Source organism: Marmota marmota, unplaced genomic scaffold, assembly GCF_001458135.2.
Source record: "Marmota marmota marmota unplaced genomic scaffold, marMar, whole genome shotgun sequence".
Taxonomy (NCBI): domain Eukaryota; kingdom Metazoa; phylum Chordata; class Mammalia; order Rodentia; family Sciuridae; genus Marmota; species Marmota marmota.
Genome location: NW_026000108.1, coordinates 31,100,727 through 31,117,318, shown reverse-complemented (window position 1 = coordinate 31,117,318; position 16,592 = coordinate 31,100,727). Strand labels below are relative to the sequence as shown.

The window sequence follows — 16,592 nt, the reverse complement described above, 5'->3', positions numbered from 1 at the left end:
AAAAAAAAAAAAAAAAGAGGGGTAGACAATGGAGGAACTGATTAGGCAAATAGGAGGGAAGGGGAGGGAAGGGAAGGGAGGGGGAATGAGGGCAGGAAAGATGATGGAATGAGGTGGACATCATTACACTAGGTACATGTATTGACTGCACATATATATTGCGCAATGCTACATTGTATATAACCAGAGAAATGAAAAGTTGTGCTGCAATTGTGTACAATGAATCAAAATGCATTCTACTGTCATATATACCTAATTAGAATAAATTTAAAAATTTTTTTTTAAAGAGCTGGAGATGTAATTTAGTGGTAGAATGGTAGAATGCTTGCCTAGCATATGCAAGCCCCAATACTACAACAACAACAAAAATTGCTTTACCACACTCAACAGGTGCTGCAAGCTCTATGGCTTTGGGGAAATTACTTAAGCTTAAGACTCTGTTTTCTTATCTCTCAAATGGCATAATATCTACTTTCTGATGAATTAAAATAATACCTGTAAAAGTAAAGACTTATGGTAGTTATTATTACATATACTAGTGTACTTAGTCATGAGCAAAAAGTAATTTTCTCCACTTAATTACTTATCTATAAAAGACAGACAAAGTCAGTTAAAAAATAATAATAAGGAAATAATTAAATCTCCTGAGGGAAGGAATAAGGTACTAAGAACATCCAAGAAGAGGTAACTTTTCAGAGTGAGGAGAATGAAGATACTCCAGTCGGAGTTAAAACTTAACGAAAAACCAAATCTGACTATTTCTCTTCTGAGAGACTTAACTATTTACATTAGCTTTTCTCAAAAATTGTGAAAAAATATATAAGTAAAAGATAAATAAGTTATACATTTCTTTTAAACTGGAAGCCTTCTCATTGCCTTTCCTTTGAATAAATTCTCACTGCTTTTATGAGATAAGTGTGTTTATAAAACTTGAAGAGAGGGCACTGGGCCGGCGCATCCTCTAGGACATACCCAGAAGGCAGTCAAGAATGGCTGCTGTTGCAGCATCAGGCCCGGTATTCCAAAATGGTATTACAATGCTGCAGGATTCAATAAACTAGGCTTAATGCGAGATGATACGATATATGAGGATGAAGATGTAAAAGAAGCCATAGAAGGCTTCCTGAGAACCTTTATGATGACAGGATGTTTTGCATTAAGAGAGCACTGGACCTGATCATGAGGCAACAGATCTTGCCTGAAGAGCAGTGGACAAAATATGAGAAGGATAAATTATATCTTGAACCATATCTCAAAGAGGTTATTTGGGAAAGAAAAGAAAGAGAAGAATGGGAAATGAAGTAATCATGTAGTTGAACTCTGTGGATATAGCTGTCCTCATAATATTTTTATGAAGTCGGTTAAATCTGAAACATACAATCTAAAAATTATTTCATCTGCATATATATTACTTTAAATAAATGTCTATCATAATAAAAAAAAATTAAGAGAGGGCTGGGTGCAGTTTCACACACCAGAAATTTTAGGGACTTGAGAGGCTAAAGCAGGAAGATTGCAAGTTCAAGACCAGCCTCGGCAATTTACAGGCTCTATCTCAAAAGAAAACATTTTTTAAAAGGCTGAAGGACTGGGGATGTAGTATGTATAAGGCACTGGGTTTGATCCTCAGCACCATATAAAAATAAATAAAATAAGTTTGTTATATCCATCTGCAACTAAAAAAAAAAAGTCTGAGATGTGAAGATAAAATCTAAATCCCTCAATCCCAGCCTCCAAATCCTGTTATTCCTGCAGGAATGGACCTGAAATAGGCCTTAAACCTAAGTCTTCTGAGGGATGCTCTTGAGAAGTAGACCTTTGTTTGACTCAGTTTCACTGTGTGTAAATGGATAGGCATGAGACAGTCTCCAAACATGAAAGGGTGGAAATGTGATTGCCAAAGAGTATCTAAAAAGAAAAAGAAAAAAGTCTTGATAATGCCAAGGATGGCTTCCTCATTACTAGGATAATCCTCCTCTGTTATATGATACATTCACAGATACTTCTGTATCTTTGCAAGGGATTTTATAGGAAGCCATACCTCAGGCTGGAAGCATATTGTAGTAGCTTCCAGCTTTATGTCACTCTAAATTTTCATGTAGTGACTGAGGATGTAGCTTGGTGATAGAGCAGGTACTTCGCATGCACAAGACCCTAAATTCAATCCCCAATGTGCACATGTGGGTGAGCACGCACACATGCACACACAAAGTCAACAAGTATGGTTACAGGATATAAATTTTCCTTACCGGCAAAGGATATGCTTTGCGGGGCAGGTTGCTAAAGAGCAAACCCAGTGCCTATTGACATTTGACAAGTTTTGTCAGTCATGACATTCTGCTATTTGAGACAATCACACTCTTCCAAGTACATCCTACTTCCAGTGATGGTGAAACCATTGGCCCATATAACCATTCTCATTCATTTATCTGTGTCTGTACAACCCAACTCAAATGTTCTTCTTTATATAAAATTTTCCTGATGTCCCAAACACAATGAACTGCTTCTTCCTCAATCCTCCAGCAATTTGCATACATCTCTCTCACTCATTCGCAATAGTAACTATTCATTGGTGTACATCTTCACTAGAACTGTGAGCTCTTTTCCCCTAAAAAAGCAGCAGATATACCCACAGTAATTAGAAAATGTGGTTTTTTTTTTAAAGAGAGAGAAAATTTTTTAAATATTTTTTTTCAGTTTTCGGAGGACACAACATCTTTATTTTATTTTTATGTGGTGCTGAGGATCGAACCTAGCGCATGCCAGACGAGCATGTTACCGCTTGAGCCACATCCCCAGCCCTAGAAAATGTTTCTTACACATTGAAATGTAGTATACCCACTTTCAGGTACCTTCCTATCTCACAGTTTCCCTGTTGGTTGTACTTACTTCCATTCTACAAGAATGGACTTGAGAAATTACTCTCCCTCCCATGGCCACAGTTAATTAACCATGGTTGAATATCTTTATCCAGTTAGCCCCTTCCTGAAAAATATCAGACTTGGGACAAAGGCTATTAGTAAAATCAAAATGGAAATGATAAACAACAACAACAACAAAAAAAACAGCACAATTTGCCATCACAGACAACAGGCTGGTTTCTAAAATATATAAACACTTAGAAATCAGTAGGGAAACCACTAGCCAGGTGTAGTGCTAGTACAAGCCTGTAATGCTAGCTACTCAGGCAACTGAGGCAGGAGGATTGCAAGTTTGAGGCCAGTCCCAGAAACTTAGCAAGACTCTGTCTCAAAGTAAAAAACAGTAGTTGTTTGGTATAGCTCAGTGGTAGAGCACCCCTGGATTCAATCCCCATTACCACACAAAAAATAAGGAAGAGAACAACAACCCAATAGGAAAAAACAGTGGACAAAACATAAAAAGGAATTCTCACAGCAAAAGAAATATAACTTGTTCTTAAGCATATTTTAAATCACATATGTTCCTGAGTTTTTTTTATTGCAGCATGATTTGTAATAGCAAAACATTGGGGAAACCTAAATGTTCATCAATAGGGAAGTGTTTAAATGCAGGATTACACCAAAACAACAGAATCCTATAATATAAATGAATGATGGCATTCTCTAAGTGCTGATGCTTCAGATCTCCAGGATATATTTTCTATGGAAAATATGTATTTATTATGCTGCCATTGGTGTAAAAAGAAAAATGGAGAGAGGGAAATAGATAGCTAGATACATAGATAGATTTTACCACATGTACATAAAATACTTCTGGAAGGAGATGGAACAAACTGTTCCATTGGTTGTCTTTGAGAAAGTGAACTGAGTGACTAAAGGAAAGAGGATGGAGAGATTTTTCACTATACAGTCTTCCCTTGGTATCCCACATGTGATTGTTTCAGGACCCTTTGTGGATACCAAAATCCATTCAAGTCCCTTGTATTAAATGACATAATATTTCATATTATGTAGTCAATCCTTCTCTATGCTTTAAATCATCTCTGGATTATCTGCAAAACCTAATACAATGGAAATGCTATGTAAATAATTGTTAAACCATATTGTTTAGAGAATAATGACAGGGGAAAAGTCTGTATATATTCAGTCCAAATGTGTGGTTTTTGTTTTTTCTTTTTTGTACTGAGGATCCAAATCAAGGGTGCTCTATCACTGAGCTACATCACCAGCCCTTTTTAATTTTTATTTTGATACTCAGTCTCACTAAATTGCTGAGGCCAACCTTGAACTCCTGCCTCAGCCTCCCAAGTCTCTGGGATTGCAGACCTGCATCACCACACCCAGTAATTTTTCTTTTTTTCCTGAATATTTTCAATCTTCAGTTAATAGAACTTGCAGGTATGAAGGGTCATTTTGAATCAAATGAATATTTTCTATGTAAAAGTAAATAGCACTTGGACAGGGGTTGTGGCTCAGAGGTAGAGCGCTCGCCTAGCATGCATGAGGCACTGGGTTCAATCCTCAGCACCACAATAAAAAATAAATAAATACATAAAGATTTTTAATAAGTAAATTGCACCTAAGTTAGCATAAAAGATTTAGGATTCTAGAGAAATTTGGTTTCTTTGCACCACTGAGTCTGTGGGTTTAATTCATGAACTGGGAACAACTGCATTGCGCATGGGAATTGGAGAGGAAAGGAAGCTGTTTTAAAGAATGAAGCCAACAAAGCAAAAAGATGAAGAGAAAAGACTGGTCTCTGAACAACTTGGTTCCAACTCTTTCCTGGTGCCAGCTCCCCTTGGTTTCTTCAAAACATTCTTGTATTCTTATAATAAATCTCCCTCTTTTTTGGCCTAAACTAACTTGAATTGTTTTCTGATAGTTTCATCCAAAAGTATCTATTCTGGTAGTTTTCTGTAAATGCTTGTGGAAATGAAGTGAAAAAAATCTTTGTAATGGAGTTTATTTGGGTTCTCAAAATTTGATTATACGATTAAAGGGGGGGAAAAAAAAAACTATCCAGGCCAGACACAGTGGTGCACACCTGAACCCAGGCACTCAAGAGGCTGAAACAAAAGAATCTCAAGTTTGAGCCCAGCTTGGGCAACTTGTGAAACCCTGTCTCAAAACAAAAAATAAAAATATGGGAGCATAACTCAGTGGTAGAGCATAACCGGGTTCGATCTGCAGTACAAAACCAACCAACCAACCAACCCCTCAATGGAAGGAAGCCAAATCTAAGGCCATTATGAAAGACATTCACCCTAAGCTAAGGTGGTGTTGGCTAGTGGAAAATATAAGCTGGACAGGGGACAAGTAATACATCCACCTTTTAGACTTTACTTTTAGTCCCTGCCTAAGAACTTGACTGATCAATTAATGTTTGGTGAAGGCCTATCTGAAAGATAAACTCATGAATTTTGTTAATCAGGATGAAATTTAAGCATTAAGGAAAATTTTTATTTGTTTGGTTTGGTCTGGTGTGTTTTTGGTAGAAAGGCATTAAGGACAATTCCAGGTAAAGAGACCTTGCCTATCATCATTTCAGCATATTCGAGTTTCCAAGGTCTAGGACTACTAAACACTTTGAGGCTAACTCCTTCAGAAGGTAATGTCCATTTCCTTCTCTCTCTACGTTTTCTAACCTACAGATGATACTATCTTCTTCTACTATTTTTGTCATTCTTCCCAGCACCAGCTAAGAAGTTCTTAGGGAAATTTCTGGAAGGCCCAGAATTATATTTACAAAGAAACTCCTAGAGTTAATGAAGTTAGATATATTTTGTATGAGCATGGTATCACAATGTATACTCCAAGAATTCAGTACAGAAGTTTCATGTATGTTCATGTATCTTTTACATAAGGTGAATTTAAACAATGACAATATTTTATCTGATATGAAATAAGTCAGAAAATAATTGCAATATGAACACTATAATGTAGAAGAGCACAATTTATTTCTTTTTTCATAGCCTTTTATTAATAACTTTTTATAAATAACCTACAAACTTTCCTGAAACAAAAGAAAAATGAATGTTTAAAATTAAAATAAAATTTCATTTGAGTTATGATTGCAATTAATAATTACAACAACAATAATAGCTAACACATAGCATCTTCTATGTGCCAGGTATAAGTCTTATTAATTTAGGGCTTATTTAATTTAGGGCTGGGGATATAGCTCGTGGTAGAGCAGTTGCCCAGCAGTGCATGGACCCTGGGTCCAATTCCTAGTACTGAAGAAAAAACACACACACACACACAATTTATTTCTATAAATTCCACAATTTATTTCTATCACTGAAATTCACTGAAATTGAAAGATAGTGTTCTATAAATACTATAAATAGGGCTGGAATTTATAGCTCACTGGTAGAGTACTTGCCTTGCACTCGTGAGGTCCTGGATTCAATCCTTGGCACCACATAAAAATAAATAAATAAAAATAAAGCTATTGTATCCATCTACAACTAAAAAAAACTTTTTTTAAAATACTATAAATACCAGGCTGTTATTCTCCATTCAACCAATATTTCTTGAAAACTTATTAGTAGGGATATTATAAAAGTGTAAGACATAGTACTTGGCTGTAATTTATCTGAAATAAGATATAGAAATACAAGTCATCATTGTTGTTATTTTTCTAAGTATATAGTAACATATAAGAATATATATCCCTGTGATTTGTGTTAGAGTCTTGAGGGAGCCCAGTAAATAGCATGCCCAGATTGAAAATAATGGGCAAGCATGCTGAGCACAGTAACCTACTCAGGAGGCTAAGGCAGGAGAATCACAAATTCAAGGCCAGCCTGGGCAACTTAGCAAGACCCTGTCTCATAATAAAATTTTAAAAGCACTGGTGGGGTAGCTCAGTGGTAGAGAGCTTGGATAACATGTGCAAGTCCCTGGGTTCAATATCCAGTACTGAAAACAAAACAAAAGGTGTGTGATGGGAGAGGGGCAAGCATAAGGTAAATTAAAAGTTAAATATCACCTTGAACTGGTAAGGATTAGCTGGAATATACAGTTCATGAGAATCAAACTGACCTGTCACCTGAACTCTGAGATGAGATGAACTCACCCACCCTGTTCCACAGGCAGAACAGGGCCTCATTATGACTTTCATGGAATTGGAGGTACTTTTGCTTTTTTACTTGAGTCCTCCTCCACCCCCATAAAAAAATAATATTTAAATTTTTATTTTGTGACTACATTGGTATAAATACAAATAAATTATTACATATTAAAACATTTTTTTCTTTGACTTAAAAGTTCATGTTTTTCTTCTGGTTTTAAAAGAAATTAAAACATTTTCATAAGCCTCTGAAAGTAATATGGACCCTAGACACTGTGTCCACTGTGTCTAATGGAGAAGTTGGCCCTAGGCAGCACACTGGACCAGGTAACTTCCATCCTGGAGGAAAACCTACACTCTGAAAGCAGGCTTACTCTTAAGAGGAAATGAGCCCAAATTGCTAGGTTGTTCTTCCTCTTTTCTCTTTCTCCTTCGTGTGTGTGTGTGTGTGTGTGTGTGTGTGTGTGTGTGTTGCTGGGGATCAAACCCAGGGCCTCTTGTGTACTAACCAAGTGCTCTACCACTTAACCATATCCCCATCCTCTACATTGTTCTTCCTGAAACTACCAAACTGATAAATTACTCTCTCCCTCCCTAGGAGTAAAGAGATAGCAAGGAGTTGCATCGTTTCAGCTCACCCCATACGAAAGAAAACTATCAGGAGAGAAAAAGAAACCCTTTCTTAGCAATACTTATTACTGAAATGGTTGCATTTGGTTTCCACAATTTTATAAGATTACCCGTCTAGCTTCAGAGGACGTCAAAGTGCAACTTTCTTTGGTAGTCCCAAATCCAGGTTTATCCAACACCAGCCACCTCCACCATGCTGCCCAAGTTCGACTCCAATGAGATCAAAGTTATGTACCTGAGGTGCATCTGTGGCAAGGTCAGTGCCACTCTGCCCAGGCCCCCAAGATCAGCCCCCTGGGTGTATCTCCAAAAAAAGTTGGTGGTGACATTGCCAAAGCAACTGGCAATTGGAAGGGTCTGAGGATTATAGTGAAACTGGCCATTCAGAACAGACAGGCCCAGATTGAAGTAGTACCTTCTGCCTCTGCCCTGATCATCAAAAAGCCCTCAAGAAGCCACCAGGAGGGCTGGGGGTGTGGCTCAAGCGGTAGCGCGCTCGCTTGACATATGCGCAAGGCGCTGGGTTCGATCCTCAGCACCACAAACAAATAAAATAAAGATGTTGTGTCCACCGAAAACTAAAAAATAAATAAGTATTTAAAAAAAAAAATGAAGCCACCAGGAGACAAAAAGAAAACAGAGAAACATTAAAAACAGCGGAAATATTACTTTCGATGAAATTATCCAACAGATGCGTCACTGATCTTTAGCTAGAGAAATTTCTGGACCTATTTAAGGAGATTCTGGGGACTGCCCAGTCTGTGGGCTGTAATGTCGATGGCCACCACCCTCATGACATCATAGATGACCTCAGTAGTGGTGCAGTAGAGTCCCCAGCTAGTTAAGAAGTACATGGGAAAATATTTTAATAAAGGATCTTTTGACAACAACAACAACAACAACAAAAAGATTACCCATCTAGCCGGTCACAGTAGTACTTACCTGTGACCCACCAACTCGGGAAGCTGAGGCAGGAGACTCACAAGCTGGAGGCCACTCTCAGTAATTTAGCAAGGCCCTAAACAACTTAGCAAAACCCTGTCTCAAAATAAAAAATAAAAACGGTTAGGGATGTAGCTCAATGGTAAAGTGCCCCTGAGTTTAATCCCCAGTACTAAAAAAAAAGAAGAAAAAAAAATTATCCATCTAAAACTTCTTTCTCCAGATTCCTCTACCAGAAAATTTTCTGATTATAACTAAGCTTTCCACGAAGCTATTCCTGCAAGGAAAGAGTGTCTCAAGCAACTGATAAAATACACAATCTGCTGTCTGGTTACATTTCTCATTATAAATTAATAAATTAGCATTCTAGTCTATATATTACTCTCACAGGAGACTGGATGCCTTGAGAATTCATGGATTCATTTAACTTTTTTTTTTAACTGTTATTGAGCCCAAAAAGTTAAGTTTCAAAATCTGAACCATGTCAGCATGATCTAAGTTACAACAACCCTACCAGACTTTCTGAGTAACCAGTAAGATTTTATTAGCTGAAGTTCAATTCTTCCATTCTCTAACAATAGCACTCCCCACTGTCCCAGACTGCCTATCATAATCTCAAATCCTCAAATTAGTCAAGAGGGTGGAAGAAGAAACACTAAAGCAAAATTTTTCTGCAGCTATTGTTTTCTTCCAGTTCTATTCAATGACAAGTTATTAAAAATACATGGCTTTTCTCCATGGCTCATAATTAGGGAAGGGTTAGTCATTAGCAGTTAGTTCTTTGTAAAATAAATCGTATCTTTTATGAAAAATTGTCTCTTAGAAATTTTTATGAGGGTTTCTTTGTTTTGGTTTTGGTTTTTTGTTTGTTTGCTTTATAGTACTGGAGATTGAACCCAGGGGCACTCCATGATTGTGCCACATCCCCAATTCCATTTATTTATTTATCCATTCATTCATTCATTCATTCATTTATGATAAAAAGCAGGGTCTCACTAAGTTGCTGAGGGTCTCACTAAATTGCCCAGGTAGGTCTTGAATTTAACAATTCTCCTGTCTCTGTTACTCCTCCTCCTGAGTCACTGGGATTATCATTATCATCAGCACAGTGGGCTTCATTTGTTTTTAAACAACCTCCATGGCCAGACAATGTATCATCTTGAATGACACAAGAGAGGACTGGTGATATAATAAAGGTTGGAATGGAACATCTTAATACTTTTATTCTTTCATTAAACAGAGCCACTGAAGTGCCAGCCAGTTATGTGCCTAACCTAATTGAAAGTTGGAAAGCATTATCTAGCTGTATGTCCAGAAGGAGAAGGAAACAGATTCCTTTGAACACTTATTAATCTCTGTCTCAATAACTGAGATTATTGTTCCCATTTTCAGAAGAAACTGAGGCTCAGAGAGAATAAGTAACTTGTCAAAGTCACACAACTAGAAATCATGATATAATGTAGTCATGATTCAAACTCAGGTCTGGTCAATAAAGATTTCTTGAGTTCCCCACTCAGTGGTAAGCCCTATGAATTGGCATTGAGAGTACAACCAGGGTCTGCCCTTGAAAAATTCCATCCACTTCCTGCCACTGTGCCAGTAAGCCTACCTCCGCTACCAACCTAGCCCTTGGTTCAGTGGAAGAGACTTAGCGCCTCCTTTTTCTACGCTATAGACCACATCCCTACCCTTTATTCTCTTTCTCTCTCTTTTTTTTTTTTTTTACATTTTATTTTGAAATAAGTTTACACTTACAAAAAAAGTCACAAAAACCATTGAGAGTTCATGTATACCCTTCACATAGCTTCCTCTATCATTAACAACTTGCATAACCACAGTGCAATTATTAAAACCAGCACATTAACATAGCTAAAATACAATTAACTGAACTGAACAACTTATTCAGATTTTACCACTTTTTCTCCTAATGCACTTTTTTTGTTTCAGGACCCAATCTGGAATCCCACACGACATTTGTTGATGTGTTTCCTTAGTCTCCACCAATCTATAATCGTTCCTCAGCCTTCCTTGATTTTCATGACCTTGATACTTTTGATGAGTTTTATTACAGTCTCTGGCTTACAATGGCTCAATTTGTAATTTTTCACCTTTAAGATGGTGAGAAAATGATCCACAGTCAGAAAAAAAAATGTATTTTGGATTTTCATCTTTTCTTGAGCTGGTGATATGTGGTAGAATAAAATCCTGGGATGTAGCAGTGGGTGAAGTTCCCATTCAGCCACATGGTGTTGGGGGAGGGACAGACCACCAACACTCTATCTAGTACTGTGTTGCTAAGGTAAGATATTCAGAAAGTTAGATGAATTACACACATTTTCAACTTAAAATACTTCCAACTTTTATGTATGAGAGTTCACCTGAGAAACAGAATCAATAGAATATGTTTATATTTGAATATTGATTTATTAGGAAATGGAGTCACAAAATCAGAGTGAAATTTTCCACAGTGACTCTCTGCAAGCTGAAGAACCAGGTAAGTCAGTAGCATGGCTCAGTCCAAAAAAACAAAAAGCTCAAAACCAGCAATATTGTTAGTGTAGTCCTCAGTTGAAGGCCAAAGGCTCAGAGCCACCAGAGGACTGCTGGGGCAAGTTCTAGTTCAAAGGCTGAAAAACCAGAGTCTGATGTCTAAGGACAGAAGGAGGAACCAGAGTTTCCCCATTCTTGACCTTTCCAGTTCTATCTGAGCCCCAACCCCCACCCACACTAAGGATCTATCCCACTCATTTGCTGACCCACATGCCAGTCTTCCCTAGAAACACTCTTACAGACACACCTGAAGTTATCCAGGCATTCCTTAATCCAGTCAACTTAACACCCCAAATTAACCATCATAGATGGGCTATCCAGATATTACCAGCCTGAGTTCAGGAGCATCTGTAGTCATTTTGCAAAATGTTTCTCTTTATTTTCTTGTAATTAGACTTAAATCATGAATTGTTGGCAAAAATATCACAGAAGCAATACTGTGTTCTCAACAGATGATATCAGAGGTCAGTGTCTTATTTGGGATATTAGTCTTGATCACAGGGTTAAGCTGATATTTACCAGGCAGTAAAGTTACTGATGTTTCTTTTGTATTGATATAAATATCTTGAAGGAGATACTTTGATATTATGGAAAAATGCTGTTCTTAAACTTTCCACCACTAATTTTTAAAAATTTATTTTAAATCGGTATATATTATATGAGAATGCATTTTGATTCATTGTACACAATTGCAGCACAATTTTACATTTCTATGATTGTACACGATGTAGCATCACACCATATGTGCAGTCATACATGTACCTAGGGTAATGATGTCCATCTCATTCCACCATCTTTCCTACCCTCGTGCCCTCCCTTCCCATTTGCCCCATCAAAGTTCCTCCATTTTTTCCCATGTCCCCACTCCCCATCCACTTATCAGAGAGAATGTTTGGCATTTGGGCTTTTGGGATTGGCTTACTTCATTTAGCATGATGTTCTCCATCTCCACCCATTTACCTGCAAATGCCCCCAAATTTTATTCTCTTTTAATGCTGAGTTTCTTTATCCATTCATCTATTAAAGGGCATCTAGGTTGCTTCCATGAATTCAACAAAGTAGCAGGATATAAAATCAATACCCATAAATCAAATGTATGTCTATTCTTCAGTGATGAATCCTCTGAAAGAGAAATTAGGAAAACTACCCTATTCACAATAGCCTTAAAAAGAAACAAACAAACAAACAAAAAACTTGAGAATCAACTTAACAAAAGAGGTGAAAGACCTTTACAATGAAAACTACAGAACACTAAAGAAAGAAATTGAAGAAGACTTTAGAAGATGGAAAGATCTCCCATGCTCTTGGATAGCCTAGCCCCTGGGAGGCACTGGGTTCAATCCTCAACACCATATAAAAGTAAATAAATAAAATGAAGGTATTGTGTTCAAGTACAACTAAAAAATAAAAAAGATTCAGTGGTAGATGGTGATATCAGTGGTGGAAAGAGGTGGCAGAGGGAGGGGGCAAGTAAAGACTGAACAGGTTAATAGCAATAAAAACAAATCATGTTTACATGTGAGAATTAGAGTTGTGGGAGGGAATGTAATTCTGTTATATTTCCTTGCTCAAGTTTCATACCAGATGTACTGATCCATGAAGTATTTGTTTCATAGTAGATGAGATAGCATTCCGCTCTGAACTAAAAGTGATTTTGGGGGTGGGGTGGTGCTGGGGATTGAACCCAGAGGTGCTTTACCACTGAGCCACATTCCTAACCCTTTTTATTTTTTATTTTAAGACAGTTGTTTAGGGCCTTGGTAAATTGCTGAGGGTGCCTCAAACTTCCAATCTTCTTGCCTTAGCCTTCTAAACTGCTGGGATTATAGCCATGTGCCCAGCTAAAAGGGATTCTTTAGAAACATAACCTGCTTACCAATACCTGTCTTTGACTCATATTCTACTTTCAATAAAGCATGAAAGTGAAAAACTTGCTGCTCCTGTTGTGGAAAAGTGTCTTCAGATTTAGACTCCCCTCCCGCTGGAGGCCTGTGTCAGTGTTGGTAAAGGAGAGACATCTGCATGTCTCCTGCAGTGAGCAAAGGACTGTCTCCTTGTTCGCTTCAAAGGCTTTCTGACTTAGTACATTTCAAAAAAGCAGGGAGAATGTTCCTTACATGTGTATCAGCTTCCTTCAGTTTGGCTTTTATTCATAAGTGGAAAATCAAATATTCCTTGTAAGTAAGTATCTGAAGTACATTTGAATAACAGACTTCTCAGAAAATTTGTTCTTCCCATTCTCCAAGTCAGCTGTTTCTTGGATCTTGTGTGTCTCTTTAAAAGGATTCTTCTGAAATGCCCTGAATGAATCTTTTAGATCACTTTGAAAAAGAAAAAAAAATGAGTTTATGGATGGGTGTGCTATTTTATCCAACTCAAGTTTATTGTTATTAGCAACAAATAATCAAAGCAATACTCTTAAGAATATCAAAGGGGGCTGGGGTCGTGGCTCAGCAGTACAGCACTTGCCTCGCACATGTGAGACCCTGGGTTCGATCCTCAGCACAGCATAAAAATAAATAAGTGAAATAAAATAATTGTGTCCAACTACAACTAAAAAAATAAATATTTAAAAAAAGAATATTAAAGGATGTTTAAATAAAAAAAAATTCAGGAGTCTTGTTAAGGCAGTCAGGGTCTAACCTAACATGATAAAGATTTGGGCCTACTTTTTCCTCTATTAGATGCAGGGTCTCTGGTCTAATTCCTAGGTCCCTGATCCACTTTGAGTTGAGTTTTGTGCATGGTGAGAGATAGGGGTTTATTTTCATTTTATGGCATATGGATTTCTAGTTCTCCCCGTACCATTTGTTGAAGAGGCTATCTTTTCTCCAATGTATGTTTTTGGCACCTTTGTCTAGTATGAAATAACCATATTTATGTGGGTTTGTCTCTCTGTATCAGTCAAGGTTCTCCAGAGAAAGAGCACCAATTAGAATTATAAGGAGAAAGATTTTTTTTTTTAATAAGGAGAAAGATTAGTCACATCCCTAGTCCTTTTTGTTTATATTTTATTAAGACAGGGCCTCGCTAAGTTACTTAGGGCCTCACTAAATTGCTGAGGCTGGCTTTTCAAATCGTAATCCTCTTGCCCAGAAAGATATTTGAGGGAAATTTTAGAGGAAATGGTTTATAAGACTATGGAGGTGAGAAGTCTCACAAAAGGCCACTGCATTTTGGGGAACAATGAGAGCCAATGGTGTGGCCCAGTCCAAATTTTTAAAAAATCAGAACCAGGGACGGGGATTGTAGCTCAGTAGTAGATACTTGCCTAGCACGTGAGATGCACTTAGTTCGATCCTTAGCACTATATAAAAACAAATAAATAAACAAAGATATTGTGTCCATTTACAACTAAAAATAATTTTTTTAAAATCAGAACCAGAGGCTGGGGATGGTAGAGCACTTACCTAGTGTGAGAGAGAACCTGGTTTCCATCCCCAGCACCAAAAATAATAAATCAGAACCAGGACAGCCAGTGGTGTAACTCTTAGTCTGAGGCCAAATACCTGCAATCCTGGATGACCTCTAATACAAGTTCCAGAATCTCAAAGCCAAAGAACTGAAATTCTGACATCTAAGAGCAAGAGATAGATGTCCCAGTTCCAGAAGAGAGGGTGAATTTGCCTTTCCTCTGCCTTACTGTTCTATCCAGACCCTGATCTCATTGAATTGTGCCAGATCTTCCTCATCCAGTCACTGATTCAATTGCCAATCTCTCTTAAAACACTTCCCAGACATACCCAAAAATGATGCTTCACCAACTATGCAGGAAATTTTAATCCTGTCAAAGTGACACCCCAAATTAGCCTGCACTCTCTTCCCATTCTGTGGTTTCTTGCTACTTTTCTGACTGATCCTTGTTGGTCTTCTTGGAAAATTCTTTTTTTTTTTTTTTTTTTTTTTGCACAGGAAATTGAACCCAAGGGTGCTTTACCACTGAGCTACATCCCCAGTTCTTTATTTATTTTGAGACAGGGTCTCACTAAGTTGCTGGGAATCTTGCTAAATTACTAAGACTAGCCTTGAACTTGAGATTCTCCTGCCTCAGCCTCACAAATTACTAGGATTACAGGCATGCCCCATTGCACCCAATGTAAATTCCTCTTCTTATCCCTTAAATATTGATTCTTCCCTGACTCTTTCATCAACCTGTTCTCTCCATCTGCACTCCCCAGTTTCATGAATAATCTCATTGTAGCTAATGACTTAATTATCACATATATAAAAATGACTCTAAAATCTGGAAGCATAATTTAGCTTTGTCCAGTGGCACAAAAGTCGATCTTCATTAAACACCCTGAAAAAAATTCAGGTAAACAAGTTCAATAATGGTAGTTCTATGTAATGTATTGAGGAAACTCCATACTGTTTTTTATAATGGATGTACTAATTTTCATCCTACTAATAAGGTACAAGGATTTCCTATTCTCCACATTCTCTCTGGTTTGTTTGCTTTCTTTCTTTCTTTTTGTAACAACTGTTCTAAAAGGAGTGAGAGGATACCTCATTGTGGCTTTTGTTTGCATTTCTCTGATGATTAGGTATGTGGAGCATTTTCATGTAACTCTTGGTAATTTGTATATCTTCCTTTATAAATTCCTATATAAATGTATTTTTGTCTTTTTTTATATCAGGTCATTTGTTTTTCCTACTGTTCAATTATTTGGATGTTAACTCCTTATCAGTCAGATAGGTGGTTTGCAAATATTTTCTCCTATTTCATAACTAGTCTCTTAAATTATTATTATTTGATGGGATGTACAGAACCTTTAAGTTTAATGTAATTACATTTGTCTATTTTTTGTTGTTGTTGTGCTTTTGGGTTCATATCCCCCAAAAAATATCACTGTCTGGACTGTGTATGCTGATGCACATCTGTAATCCTAGCTACTCTGGAGGCTGAGGCAGGAGGATTACCAATTTAAGGCTAACCCCAGCAATTTAGCAAAATCCTAGCCAGGCATGGTGGTGCATGCCTGTAATCCCGGAGGCTCAGGAGGCCGAGGCAGGAGGATCGCAAGTTTAAAGCAAGACTCAGCAACTTAACAAGGCACTAAGCAACTTAGTGAGACCCTTTCTCAAAACAAAAAATAAAAAGGGCTGGGGATGTGACTAGTAATAAAGCACTCCTGGGTTCAATCCCTGATACCAAGAAAGAAAAAAGGGCAGGGAATGGTTAGGGGATGTAGTTCAATATCCAGAGCCATAAAATTAAATAAATCAAAATTAAATTAAAATTTAAAAAATAAAAAGGGTCATCAGGCACAAAAAGGCAAATATATAGATGTCACTTACATGTGGAATCTAAAATACTTGAAATCATAGAACAGAGTGAAATGGTGACTACCAGGGGATGGGGACATGGAGGTTAAGGAGATGTTGCAAATTTTCAGTTAGTATGAGATATTCTGGAGATTTATTGTACAACTTAGTGTCTGTAGTTATAATATTGTATCCTGTTTTGAAAG

General features: G+C 37.3%; 1 pseudogene; it reads left to right on the top strand.

The window, feature by feature from the left end:
• Positions 1-1,051: 1,051 nt before the first annotated feature.
• LOC107139021 lies at positions 1,052-1,444 on the top strand (annotated as a pseudogene).
• Positions 1,445-16,592: the final 15,148 nt, after the last annotated feature.